We start from the raw sequence: 13,298 nt of genomic DNA on the forward strand, positions 1-13,298 counted from the left end.
TGTGTAATCTCTTACGTACTCAACCCAATTTGATGTTAAGCCAATATTCATACCGAATTTGTTGACTGCCACCTAAAGCTTACGAGTTACGACTTACGATTCGTCTCAACATCAGCAAATCTACATGACTACATACATTGTTATTTGATTTATCTCGGTTGCAACATTATCTACAAATACTATCCTTTTAGTTTTAGTTTTATCAACGGAAATTTTATGGATATTAATAACCAACAAGAAGCTAGAAAAGACAAACCACGGCGCCTCTTGTGCCAGACTAATGGATTGCCCTTGAATCCTTGATACATGTTTAATTATCAAAGTTTGAGTCGGTTATTGTAGTTTAATGAGGTATTTAATTATCTTTTTATTAGGAGTTAATAAGAGTTAAGTAGTAGTTGGTTTAGGTTTTGTGCTTAGTATATATAGACCGGTAGAGTCAATAATTTTTGTGTGGTCTTTTTTACAGTTTGATTATACTAATAAAGAACCGATCAATTGTTCTTGATCAAAATCATTTTGTTCTTTTGATTATGATTTCCAATACAGACAACATCTTAAATGTTAAATTACATCATGTCTTTCAATCTAAGAGGCGTGTATTTGCCCTGTTCCTGATTTGAAAAAAGGTGTTAAAGACTTATTAGCCTCCGATGCATCATACAGACGTCGGGCGTTACTGTTGAAGTGTTTATCTTTTTATGCCTTTCAAATAAACTATAAAATCGCCAAATGCTTTATATATGTTGGAATATATATATATTCTAATGTTATATTACACTTTTCCATTGGGCTTCCACCGACACGTATATAAATAAATTATGCTTTAAAATGTTCCAAGTTGGGACATATTTGTTTCCTAAAATCATATCACCTTAGGACATTGCTATGTAATAACTAATTTGATCTCTATAAATAATTAGAGATGAAACCATTGGAGACTTATTAATTTGTTCCATCATTGACCCACAAAGCGCTTTTAATTTGCGACGTAATTGTGACGGTTTCATCATCCAAAATAGCTAGCTGAAGAAACACCAGTCGAACCCCGGGCAGATTACAAGTAATCTGGGAGTTAGGTCGATGCTTCCCACGAGGGGTTAGACCCTGAGATGGTTCTTCTGATAACCTGCAAAACAGACACCGTGAGCTCGTCACTGAGAAGGGGGGGGGTTCCTTCTTGTGACCACCCTCCGGCGTGAGAATCAGACTAGATTGCTCTTTAAATATAAAAGTATATTAAGAGATTGCTAGAGCAGATATCAGGTATATATGATGATGATAATGTAATATATTGTAATGTGTTGAGATGATCATACCATTGGGGTATTTATAGCCGAAGGTAGGTTTCCAAGGAGGTATGGCCGGCTGCTACAGTTTTCCTGTTCACCAACAGTAGCCTACGCACGTGCCCTGCTGGTAGTTGGTGGGTAGGTAATGGCTGATAGTGACCAGGTCTGCTGTATACTATTCCCTTTCCACCAACTGCCGGCTGCGCACGTGGTATGACAGTAGTTGGTGAGTAGGCAGCGGCTAATAGTGACACAGTACAGGAGCATGCTGCTCGCCATACTGTATCAGTGAGCTGTCGTATCCCTGATCAGATCTTTCGCCCATACCTCGTCAGGTACAGTAAAAGATCCTTCAGTGTACGGACTGGCTTATTTGGGCGGGAGTATTCCCCCTCCCGCCTTTGTGCGGGATTGCTCCCGGCTTTGCTCATTCTTTCAGGTGACACTGAATGATCCGAGAGCTAAGTACCTTGTGCGTGTAGCCATGCTGCGCGGGTGGCCAGTCCCTAATGGCTTGTATCCGAGGCTGCGGGGACAGGCGGAGTCCTTCACCATTGGGAGGCATTTCCTGCGGGACCAGCTTGCGTACTGCGCGTAAGGACGTCACGTCTCTGAGCATGGTTGGTCCTGCGGATCCAGTTGGTCTCTGCGCAGACGTCCCTGTTTAAGGTGAGTCTTGCGGGTCCAACTGGGCTCTGCTGGGACCTACCTCTTCAAGTCCCCCCAGTCCAATGTTCTTCTCATGCGTGTTTAATAAAGTGAGGTGAACTTTTGGACTTAAGCAAAGGGTTTTGAAAAGGGTTTTTGTAAGGTTTTCCATGGGGATTCTTCCCGCGGAAGTCCTTGTCACTTGCAGAAATTCCCGAGTTTCCTGCTTGGTCTTTGGGTATGATGCGGGTAGGTCTGTAACCTCCTCGCAAGTCAGGAGCATTGAGTCCCAGTTTTGTGGATTCTCCATGAGGTTTTGGTAGTTTTGAACATAGTGATCAATTATGTTAAAACCACCAATTCCATCCTGGAGCTTCAGACAACGTAGTTCTCAACGTTCCCGCTATGCGGGGATGTTATTTCCGTTTCCGCTGTCATTGCCCAGAAGATCCTTCCTGGTTTCAATTCCCAGCGGAGCGCTAGGTATGTGAAGGGTTTTGCCTTAACACTGTACCAGCGCTCGTCTTACGGTTACTTTACTACCAAGGTATTCCTGGCGTCAATTCCCTGCGGGTGCTAGGTATGTGAAGGGTTTTGCCTTTACACTGTACCCGCACCCGTCTTATAGTTACTTGGTTGCCGAGGAATACTTGGCTTCAATTCCCTGCGGGTGCTAGGTATGTGAAGGGTTTTGCCTTTACACTGTACCCGCATCCGTCTTACGGTTACTTGTTCGCCAAGGTTTTGCTTGGCTTCAATTCCCTGCGGGTGCTAGGTATGTGAAGGGTTTTGCCTTAACACTGTATCCGCACCCGTCTAACGGTTACTTGTTTGCCAAGGTTTTACTTGGCTTCAATTCTCTGCGGGTGCTAGGTATGCGAAGGGTTTTGCCTTTACACTGTACCCGCACCCGGCTTATGGTTACTTGTTTGCCAAGGGGTAAGGGGTATTTTCCCGCTTACTTTTTAATAATTTTAAATTTTGAATTTTGAAATTCGAAAGGTTGGTGGAAAGATAGGAACAGTCCAAACCTCTGAAACGTCGTGCGACGGCTTCTTCAGACTGTCAGGACGTGCAAGAAGTTATGGCGACGTGACATTATATGGTCATTCCAGTTGCTTTTTCAGGCGCGTGGGCGCGATTTTTCGGGCGCGTGGCCGCGAAATTACTGGCACACGTCCTTTCAACAGCTGTTGCCAGCCTGTTCTTTGCCACGTGTCATAGTTTCATTGCACCTTTGATTTCTCTCTCTTCCGCATTAAATTCACCGCATTAATTGCGATTAGTATATAAAGGGGATGGAGGTTCCTTTCCAATTCACACTTTCACAATTTCTCTTCATCTTTGGTGATTTCCGGCGAATACTTCTCTATTCAGTCAAGCATTCCCTTGAAATCACTTTCTTCTTCCTTCTGCAATGTCTTCTCATGATGCCGATGATCAGAGGACCGCTGGCGAGTGCCAGTGTTCTCTTCCTGTCGATCTGTACCAGTATATCGTCAGGAAGTTCATGCTCGAGTCTCTCGAGCCTGAGTTTCCTGAACCCCACCATACTGTGTACGATGCCCCTAGTGGCAAGATCGGGGTTTATGCTGCATTCTTTGTCTACGGGAACCTTAGGTTCCCGTTGACAAAGTTTGTTTACCGTGTCCTTGAGAGGCACGGTGTGCACCTGACAGAGGTGCACCCCATGGCCATTGCCAAGGTCCGGCATTTTGAGTGGGTGTGCCGGATACTGGGCATTGAGCCCTACGTCGACCGCCTGATGACCTTCTATACTTGGAGGTGCATCCAGGGGTGGTATTCATTGACAACCCGGATTAAGGGTTTAAAGATTTGCACCACCGAGCGGAGTCTTCGCTCGTGGAGAAGAGAGTTCTTCTTCATATCCGCTCGCGCCATCCCCATTGCCATGAAGTTCAAGAATGGCCAGGCACTTCCGAGCCTTCACGCCTCCAACTACGAGGAGGCGGAATGGTTCTCGAAGATATCCCGGGTCCAATCCCCGGTTTTCCGATTTCCGGAATCCGGGATGGTGATGTTGGGGATGAGCCGGGTGTGGAAGGCGGCGAATGCGCAGAAGGTTCCGATCGTCCTCGAATATGGTTCGAACTCTGTTCCTTATGGTATGTCTTGTTTCTTTTTGTTGATTTTGACTTTTTCTAACTTTCCTGTTTATTTCAGAGGGGAACGACCTGCAGTCGCTTCTGCACCCGCGGGAGGATGGTGGTCCCGCACGGATGGGTACTCGTGCTCTGGACGAGAACGAGTTGCCCATCCTAGAACAAACTGCGGATCGGTTCGTGGAGGTCTATCCGCCGGGCCAAGAGATCCTGAGCCACCGACGGCCAGGTAAGCCTATCTTCTACCCTCAACCCCTCAATGCTGTGCCTGCTGCTGGAGTTCTTGACATTTCTTCTTCTGAGGAATCCGCAGACGGTCCTCCGCTGGTGCGGAAGAAAAAGGCTGCCGTCGGGAAAGGCAAGGAGAAGGTGGCCTCTACGGCCGACCCAGTAGTCCTATCTGACTCGGAGTCAGGTAGTGAAGAGGTGGCGGGGAAACCCGGTGGTGAGGAGACCACTGCTCCGGAGGCTACAGCTGTTACCTCCGGGGAGGCAGCGACGACGACGGTTACCGGTGTCAAGAGGCCGGCTCCATCGGGTTCGCCCCCGCTCGTCCGTACGTTCAGGCTCAAGAAAACCCGTAAGTACCATCATAATTCTTGTCTGTAGATTTAGTTTCAAATAAATTTTTCTAACACTTTCTTGCTTGTGCAGGCGTGGATGTTGACGCATTCCAGGGTGGAGCTGGAGCAAGTATCTCCCCGCCGATGATGGTAGGCTCGGTCAGCCTACCTGAGGCGTCGACCCAGGCGCCTGCTTCTGCGCCTGCATCCACTGGTTCAGTTGCTCAATCCCTTGAGCCGACTGTTCCAGTCGAGATGACGTCACCGCCGGCCGTGAGTGCGATTTTTACAGCATCCTTCACGGAGCCGGCGGTTGCTGCTGATGCTGATTATGAGGCGGCGCCTCCAACGGCGACCACGGCGGCTGCCACCATGCCTGCGCCACCGGTACCGACAGCCGGACCATCAGGTACGCGCAGGGCTTCCCGCCGATTTTTGCTACCTTCCCGTCTGCCTGACCTGTTGGATGGATTTCCTTTAGGTTCAGGTGATGGGTTTGGCGGCTATCGGCCTGTTATTGACCCTACAGGTGCGTAGGGTTCTTTTTCCCTTATATTTTTTTTGTCATCTTTTCCTAACTGCCTTTGTTTCTTTTGCAGTGTCGGATTCCAATGAAGTGTATGTTCCTCGATGGAACATCCGCCGAGGAACAACCCTTCGCACCCCTGTGGAGTGCGTGGACTGGGCTCGCCACGCTGCTCCTCATGGTGCGTTGGGGGAAGCCATGGCTAGCTACCAGGAAGGTAGGCTAACCAATGAGCTTCGGGTTCTCCAGGCCCGGATGCAGCCCCGCGTCGAGCTGCTTTGTCGTGAAAACGACAAGTTGAGAGCAGCTCGCGCCAAGGAAGCATCTGAAACGCGGGCTCTCCGGGAGGAGAACCGACAGCTGGCCGCGGCTGTCGAAGATAAGGAGAAGGCCTTCAAGGCCCTCGAGGTTGAAGTCCAGGCGCGACTCGAGGCCCGTTCCAAGGCTGCCCAAGCTGTGAATGAACAGCTTCGGCTGGCCAAGGAGACTGCGCGAAACTCAACCGAGAGGGCTGCCAAGGCTGAAGCCGTTGCCGAGCCTTTGCGTATGGAGAATGATGAGCTGAAAGGCAAATTAGAGGCTCTCCAACGCGCTCATGATGCCTTGGCAATGGAGGATGCGAAGAAGCTCCAGGAAATCCTGGACCAGAGGGGGGTGCTTGACCGGACCGAGAGGAAGCTTAAGGGCGTCGCAGAGGCTGCCGCAAAGGAAGTTCAACTTGACAATCTTGATAAAAGCGAAGCCGAACGCGCCTGCAAAGAAAGTCAAGCTACCCTTCAATGGCTTCTTCGAGAAGCGTTGCCTCAGGTATATTTATCTTTTTCTTTACGCTTTTCTTTGTAAAATAGAAAAGGTTGTAATACTTGTATTTTTCCTTTGTAGGTTGTGCGTCGGGTCCTCTCAGAGACCTCTTATGATGACGCTATGAGCGCAGCCCTCAACGCTTCTCATGAGGATGGGGAAAGAGCCGGCTTCCTGCTTGGTCTAGGGTTTGCTGAGAAAGGCGTCCCGCCTTCCAACTTCCCTTTGTTCGGTGTAAATACCGAAGCCATTTATGACCAAGCAGTGAACCAATACGCCGCCTTCCCGCATCCAGTGGTGGAGAAGGTGAATGAAGTTGCTGCTGCTGATGGGCTAGCTATCCTCAAGACTTTCCTTGAACTGCCACGCTCTGACGGTGCTGGTCCAAGTGGAGGTGGCCCTGAAGCCTGATCCTGAAGATCCCTTCCCACCGCTAGGATAGACTTAGCTTTGTACAGATTTGTTCTTTTAGGCGGGTAGCTACCCAGCCATTGTTGTAACATATCATTGAGATAAGATTTGTCATTTCCTTCTTTGGGTTCCTTGCTTTATAAACTTATATGACTTGCATACGTAGTTTAAATTAGCAATTTTCCAATTGTTTAGAATGAGTTAACCTGTTGAACGTGGTTGATGATGGGTTAAAGTTCTGCTTCCTCTTTCGTGATTGTGCGGGTAGGACCGTCACTTGCACTTAGTAGGATGGCAAAGCTTTACCATATCTAACCTGCGTGTAGGTTTTCCTTATCCTTTTAAGGATAAGTCAACCTTTGAACGTGGTTGATAGGTGTGGAGTTTTGCTTCCTCTTTCGTGATTGTGCGGGTAGAACCGTCACTTGCACTTAGTAGGATGGCTAAACTTTAACCTTCATCTGACCTGCGTGTAGGTTCTCTTCATCTTTTGAGGATAAGTTAACCTTTGAACGTGGTTGATATTAGGTGTGAAGTTTTGCTTCCTCTTTCGTGATTGTGCGGGTAGACCCGTCACTTGCACTTAGTAGGATGGCAAAACTTTACCCATATCTGACCTGCGTGTAGGTTTTCTTCATCTTTTGAGGATAAGTTAATCTTTGAACGTGGTTGATATTAGGTGTGAAGTTTTGCTTCCTCTTTCGTGATTGTGCGGGTAGACCCGTCACTTGCACTTAGTAGGATGGCAAAACTTTACCCATATCTGACCTGCGTGTAGGTTTTCCTTATCCTTTTTAAGAATTTTGAACCGTTCGACGCGCGGTTGTCGATAGGTTAGTGCAGTTTCCTTTCATGATTCATGCGGATAGACCGGCACTTTCATTTGACGGGATAACTGAACTTTTCCCCTTCAACTGACCTGCGTGAAGGTTTATCATGCTTTTGGGTTCGTGCGGGTAGGACCGCCTTCCCACGCAACGACTTCACGCAATGTGAATGCCGGTACTATTGTAGTTTAACCGTTCGACGCGCGGTTGTTAATAGGTTAGTGTTCAGTTTCCTTTCATGATTCATGCGGATAGACCGGCACTTTCATTTGACGGGATAACTGAACTTTTCCCCTTCAACTGACCTGCGTGAAGGTTTATCATGCTTTTGGGTTCGTGCGGGTAGGACCGCCTTCCCACGCAACGACTTCACGCAATGTGAATGCCGGTACTATTGTAGTTTAACCGTTCGACGCGCGGTTGTTAATAGGTTAGTGTTCAGTTTCCTTTCATGATTCATGCGGATAGACCGGCACTTTCATTTGACGGGATAACTGAACTTTTCCCCTTCAACTGACCTGCGTGAAGGTTTATCATGCTTTTGGGTTCGTGCGGGTAGGACCGCCTTCCCACGCAACGACTTCACGCAATGTGAATGCCGGTACTATTGTAGTTTAACCGTTCGACGCGCGGTTGTTAATAGGTTAGTGTTCAGTTTCCTTTCATGATTCATGCGGATAGACCGGCACTTTCATTTGACGGGATAACTGAACTTTTCCCCTTCAACTGACCTGCGTGAAGGTTTATCATGCTTTTGGGTTCGTGCGGGTAGGACCGCCTTCCCACGCAACGACTTCACGCAATGTGAATGCCGGTACTATTGTAGTTTAACCGTTCGACGCGCGGTTGTTAATAGGTTAGTGTTCAGTTTCCTTTCATGATTCATGCGGATAGACCGGCACTTTCATTTGACGGGATAACTGAACTTTTCCCCTTCAACTGACCTGCGTGAAGGTTTATCATGCTTTTGGGTTCGTGCGGGTAGGACCGCCTTCCCACGCAACGAATTCACGCAATGTGAATGCCGGTACTATTGTAGTTTAACCGTTCGACGCGCGGTTGTTAATAGGTTAGTGTTCAGTTTCCTTTCATGATTCATGCGGATAGACCGGCACTTTCATTTGACGGGATAACTGAACTTTTCCCCTTCAACTGACCTGCGTGAAGGTTTATCATGCTTTTGGGTTCGTGCGGGTAGGACCGCCTTCCCATGCAATGACTGTAATTATGCGGTGAAAACCGGCATATTTAGTGTGCACAAAAGTATAAATGTAAAATCATCAGCTTCGATGTTCTAAAGAGAATCATTTCCATTAGAAGTGGCTCTTGGCCTTTTCTGTACAAATTGGAATTGATTACATGCAAACTGTGTAAATGAACTCCCATGTTATTGGGATGGGAGTGCCATCGAGCCGATACGCACCTGGTTCGGGATCTCGTTCTTTACGCAGCATGTAGTCTCCACATTGAAGCTGGAATTTTTTGTTTTCCCCAGCTGGGGTTCTACACGCACCTGCCTGCTCAGCTTTTATTGCGCCACGAGGTGCGCGAGCGTCCCATCTCTGACGAATGCTTCGACCATGTCTTTTACGTCTATGCATTCTTCAGTGTTGTGGCCTTTTGTCCTGTGAAAGTCACAGTACTTGCTCCGATCAGCATCGTGACGATGTCGGATTACTGGAGGCTTTGGCCACGGGAGCTCTTCAGTGGCGAATACCTCAGCGACGCTTTTGGTGAGTGGCGTCCATCTGGAGTTCCGGTGCGGCTGTACATTATCCCTTCCGCCCAATCGATGTTGCAAGCCGGATGAGGTGTCAAAGTTTACCCTTGACTGCCAAATGCCTTGCTTCCGCTTTTTATTTAGTCGGGCGGTGAGGACATTGTCTTCTTTCGTCTTCTGGGTGTAAAGGTTTGTGCTCTGCGGGAGATCTCTACCCAGTTGCTTCTCCGTTTCCGCATAGCGTTTTGCTGCTGTCATGATGCTATCCCATGTGGATGGCATTCCATCTTTACCCGTTAGGGTGCGGATGAGCTCCGGGTCATGCGCGCCCTGAATGAAGGCTGCGCGAACAAGATCCTCGCTGATATTGCCCAAACTTAGCTTCTTTGAGTTGAAGCGAGTGATGAAGTTTGGCAGAGATTCATCTTCCTCTCGTATGCATTTGAGGATTGTCCATTGCTCCTCGGTATACTTTCGTTGCTGGCTGAAGTGTTGGCTAAACTTCTGTTGGAAGTCTGCCCAGTCGTAAATGTGGTTGACCGGTAGACGGTCAAACCAAGCTCTAGCAGCCCCCACAAGCGTCATTTGGAACATGTAACACCACGTGGGTTCCGTCCAATTGCTGACGGTTGCCCCCGCTATGAACCTGTTCAAATGATCGTCTGGATCAGATATACCGTCATATGTGCCTATGTTAGGCATCTGTTTGGCACTTTTTGGGGCGATTGCTTCCGCAATATCCCTTGCAAATTTGGACGTTCCTGCATTTGCAACGTTTGGTCTGAACATTCTGGAGAAGTCTCGTGGACTTCCACCTGTGCTTTTTGGTTTGAAGGCTTGTCCAAAATGCCTTCTCGGTTGGGATTCCGTTTCCTTTCGCTTCCCTTTTGCCTTATGGCGAGGGTTCGCGTCGGAGTCGGATTCCTCCGAGTCATCCAAGTATTCGAATTCGTCGGCTTGTTGTACGGAACGCAAGCGTTCGTCCAACTCAGCCTGGAATTCCTTTTGTTGTGCCTCCGCCCAAGCCTTAACTTCTTCGAGAGTTTGGCGGGGGAATCTTCGTTTCTCAAAATGGGTATCGGTTGACCCCAGTAGTCGATCATTTACTGCACTTGGCCCAGCTTTGGTAAGTGGGGTAGTGTTTGTAAAATTTACTTCACTTGCCCCGGCTTCGGTAGCCGGGGTAGTGTTTGTAAAAACTGTGTTACCGGTATTCCCCCCAGTAGCTGGGGTTATGGTTACCGGAATTTCTCTAACCATCTTTTTAAAAGTTTGAAAAAACTGGAGAAAAATGTAGTTCTAGCTTTATGCACGGATGGCGCCAATGAAGAAACACCAGTCGAACCCCGGGCAGATTACAAGTAATCTGGGAGTTAGGTCGATGCTTCCCACGAGGGGTTAGACCCTGAGATGGTTCTTCTGATAACCTGCAAAACAGACACCGTGAGCTCGTCACTGAGAAGGGGGGGGGTTCCTCCTTGTGACCACCCTCCGGCGTGAGAATCAGACTAGATTGCTCTTTAAATATAAAAGTATATTAAGAGATTGCTAGAGCAGATATCAGGTATATATGATGATGATAATGTAATATATTGTAATGTGTTGAGATGATCATACCATTGGGGTATTTATAGCCGAAGGTAGGTTTCCAAGGAGGTATGGCCGGCTGCTACAGTTTTCCTGTTCACCAACAGTAGCCTACGCACGTGCCCTGCTGGTAGTTGGTGGGTAGGTAATGGCTGATAGTGACCAGGTCTGCTGTATACTATTCCCTTTCCACCAACTGCCGGCTGCGCACGTGGTATGACAGTAGTTGGTGAGTAGGCAGCGGCTAATAGTGACACAGTACAGGAGCATGCTGCTCGCCATACTGTATCAGTGAGCTGTCGTATCCCTGATCAGATCTTTCGCCCATACCTCGTCAGGTACAGTAAAAGATCCTTCAGTGTACGGACTGGCTTATTTGGGCGGGAGTATTCCCCCTCCCGCCTTTGTGCGGGATTGCTCCCGGCTTTGCTCATTCTTTCAGGTGACACTGAATGATCCGAGAGCTAAGTACCTTGTGCGTGTAGCCATGCTGCGCGGGTGGCCAGTCCCTAATGGCTTGTATCCGAGGCTGCGGGGACAGGCGGAGTCCTTCACCATTGGGAGGCATTTCCTGCGGGACCAGCTTGCGTACTGCGCGTAAGGACGTCACGTCTCTGAGCATGGTTGGTCCTGCGGATCCAGTTGGTCTCTGCGCAGACGTCCCTGTTTAAGGTGAGTCTTGCGGGTCCAACTGGGCTCTGCTGGGACCTACCTCTTCACTAGCCTTGTGTTTTGCAGTGAAAAGCACTTATAGAAAAGGGTAAAGATGTGATTAATGTCTTATCTTCAAAAGTCATATTGTATTCATTTATGAATCTGAGACACAATGTAGCAAATATGTATATGATTTTCTAGAACAATGTTGCGTACTTGCATTGCGTTTGACTTTTTCTTAACAATCTAAGTTATCGATACCGGAATACTGGATTGCATTAGGTTTAAGTTTTCAAACTATTCAAAGGCAAAGTTTCAAAATATTTGATACTGAAAACTATTATTTGGAATTTCGGATATATGCACCTGAACACCCCTATTTATTGGGGGCTATTCGGTTGGTTTTACATTTTTATGTAACCCACGTGTTGTGTTACTGTTTGGCCCAACAAGATTTTTGTATAGGTATAAGGCATGGACAATTGGACAGCATTTTTATGGGCCGATATACCCAAGTGTATTTTTTTCTCATTATTTTTTATATATATATTTCGGATAAAGCTATTTAAAAAAAAAACTGATACAACTTGATCACAACTTGTGTCCAAATACTTGGTTCAAAAGAAGTTGAACACATACAAAATACAAATAAACCTTGTGATGATTATAAGTCTCAAATAAAACCTTGTGATTCAAACATTATTGGTCATTCTAAGTTGAGATTCATTCTAACCCATTTTTGTTACTCCAAATATTGCATATAGAAGTGTACTAATTATTTAATTAACACCTGAAGTTGATCTGCATCATTTAACCAACAAATATGTAACTCATATACATTAATTATTGATTTAAAACAAGATATAAAACATCTTTATTATACTTTATTTTATACTTTTACTAATTTCTTCTTTTTGTAAAACAATTTAGGAACCAAAAATAAAAATAAAAATAGAGAGTAGCTAGTGAGGTACTAACTACCAAAACTCCCATGATATCAACAAATTGACCAAATGGACTTCACTACATACCATGGACATAGCCATAATTATGGATGTGAGAAGCACCAGAAGATGATGAAACAATAGGACCAGGCTTCATCTCATAGTGATCAAAACTGCCTCCACTACTATTATTAATCCCAAATAGCGAAATAGAATCCGAATTTTCGGCATAAATTTTATTATTAGTTTGTATAATCAAAGTCTTCTTGAGCTCCTCCATTGAATCCTTCAGTTGTTCAAGCTCATGCACACTCAAGTCCTCAATTGGTGCTTCCCACCAAAACTGGCTCCGGCCATCCTTTCTCATTTCATCTAGCGCCTCGCTTCTTTTTTTCTCGGCTTCTAACTCGTTAAGAATGTACATTAGTTTCATGTTAAGTTCAGGGATACTGGCAAGCCTATGTGACTCAACAATATGTAAACTTGTCGAGTTGTGACCATTATTAGGACTTCTTGCTAGAAACCGATCTGCAATCGACTCAACTTTAGGATGACCAAAGGAAAAAACTTTCCCTGCTGGAGAGAATACCACAATAGCAATTTCAACACCGCACAATGTGCAAAGCTCGCTAGCCTTCTTGAACAATCCGGACCGTCTCTTGGAGAACGTCACTTGTAGATGGTTTTTTATCTGAATTTTGGCAATTTTGATCTTTTGGCGACCCAAGCTTGGTTTCTTAGCCATATTGGAGATATGATCAAACAAGAAACTTGATTAAAAATGGAGGTTTTTGGATAACTTGCTATGAAGACCGACGAAAACATTGCTATTATAGGTGAGGAATTAACTTTGTTTCAGGTTATGATTGAAAGCAATGATATGGGAGTTAGAAAATCTCCAACTTTTAATTCATGGATATCACTACGTTCAATTTTTTTGTTGTTAACATCATGGATAACTATTTGACTTTTGAGAGTTACAAAAGTCAAGATATTGAATTTGTGGCATGTAAAGGTGTAACTTACATTGCATTAATAGATTATATAGTGATAAAGTCAACCTTTAATTTGTAACTTAAGCACTAAATGATGTTTTAATTAGTAAGAAATTAAGGGTGGACAATCAAGCATTACAGGTAAGATATCAAGCATAAGATGAATGAATTCCTTTATGTGCAAATTGTCATTTATATCCATGAATA

At 45.9% G+C, this 13,298-nt stretch overlaps 1 pseudogene; it reads right to left on the reverse strand.

Moving 5' to 3' along the window:
- Nucleotides 1–12,101: 12,101 nt before the first annotated feature.
- On the reverse strand, nt 12,102–12,891 carry LOC143556803 (agamous-like MADS-box protein AGL61 pseudogene; annotated as a pseudogene).
- Nucleotides 12,892–13,298: the final 407 nt, after the last annotated feature.

The sequence above is a fragment of the Bidens hawaiensis genome, unplaced genomic scaffold (genome assembly GCF_021521415.1).
Source record: "Bidens hawaiensis isolate Kalapana, Puna unplaced genomic scaffold, B.hawaiensis_p1.1 tig00018745_1, whole genome shotgun sequence".
In the NCBI taxonomy this organism is placed as follows: domain Eukaryota; kingdom Viridiplantae; phylum Streptophyta; class Magnoliopsida; order Asterales; family Asteraceae; genus Bidens; species Bidens hawaiensis.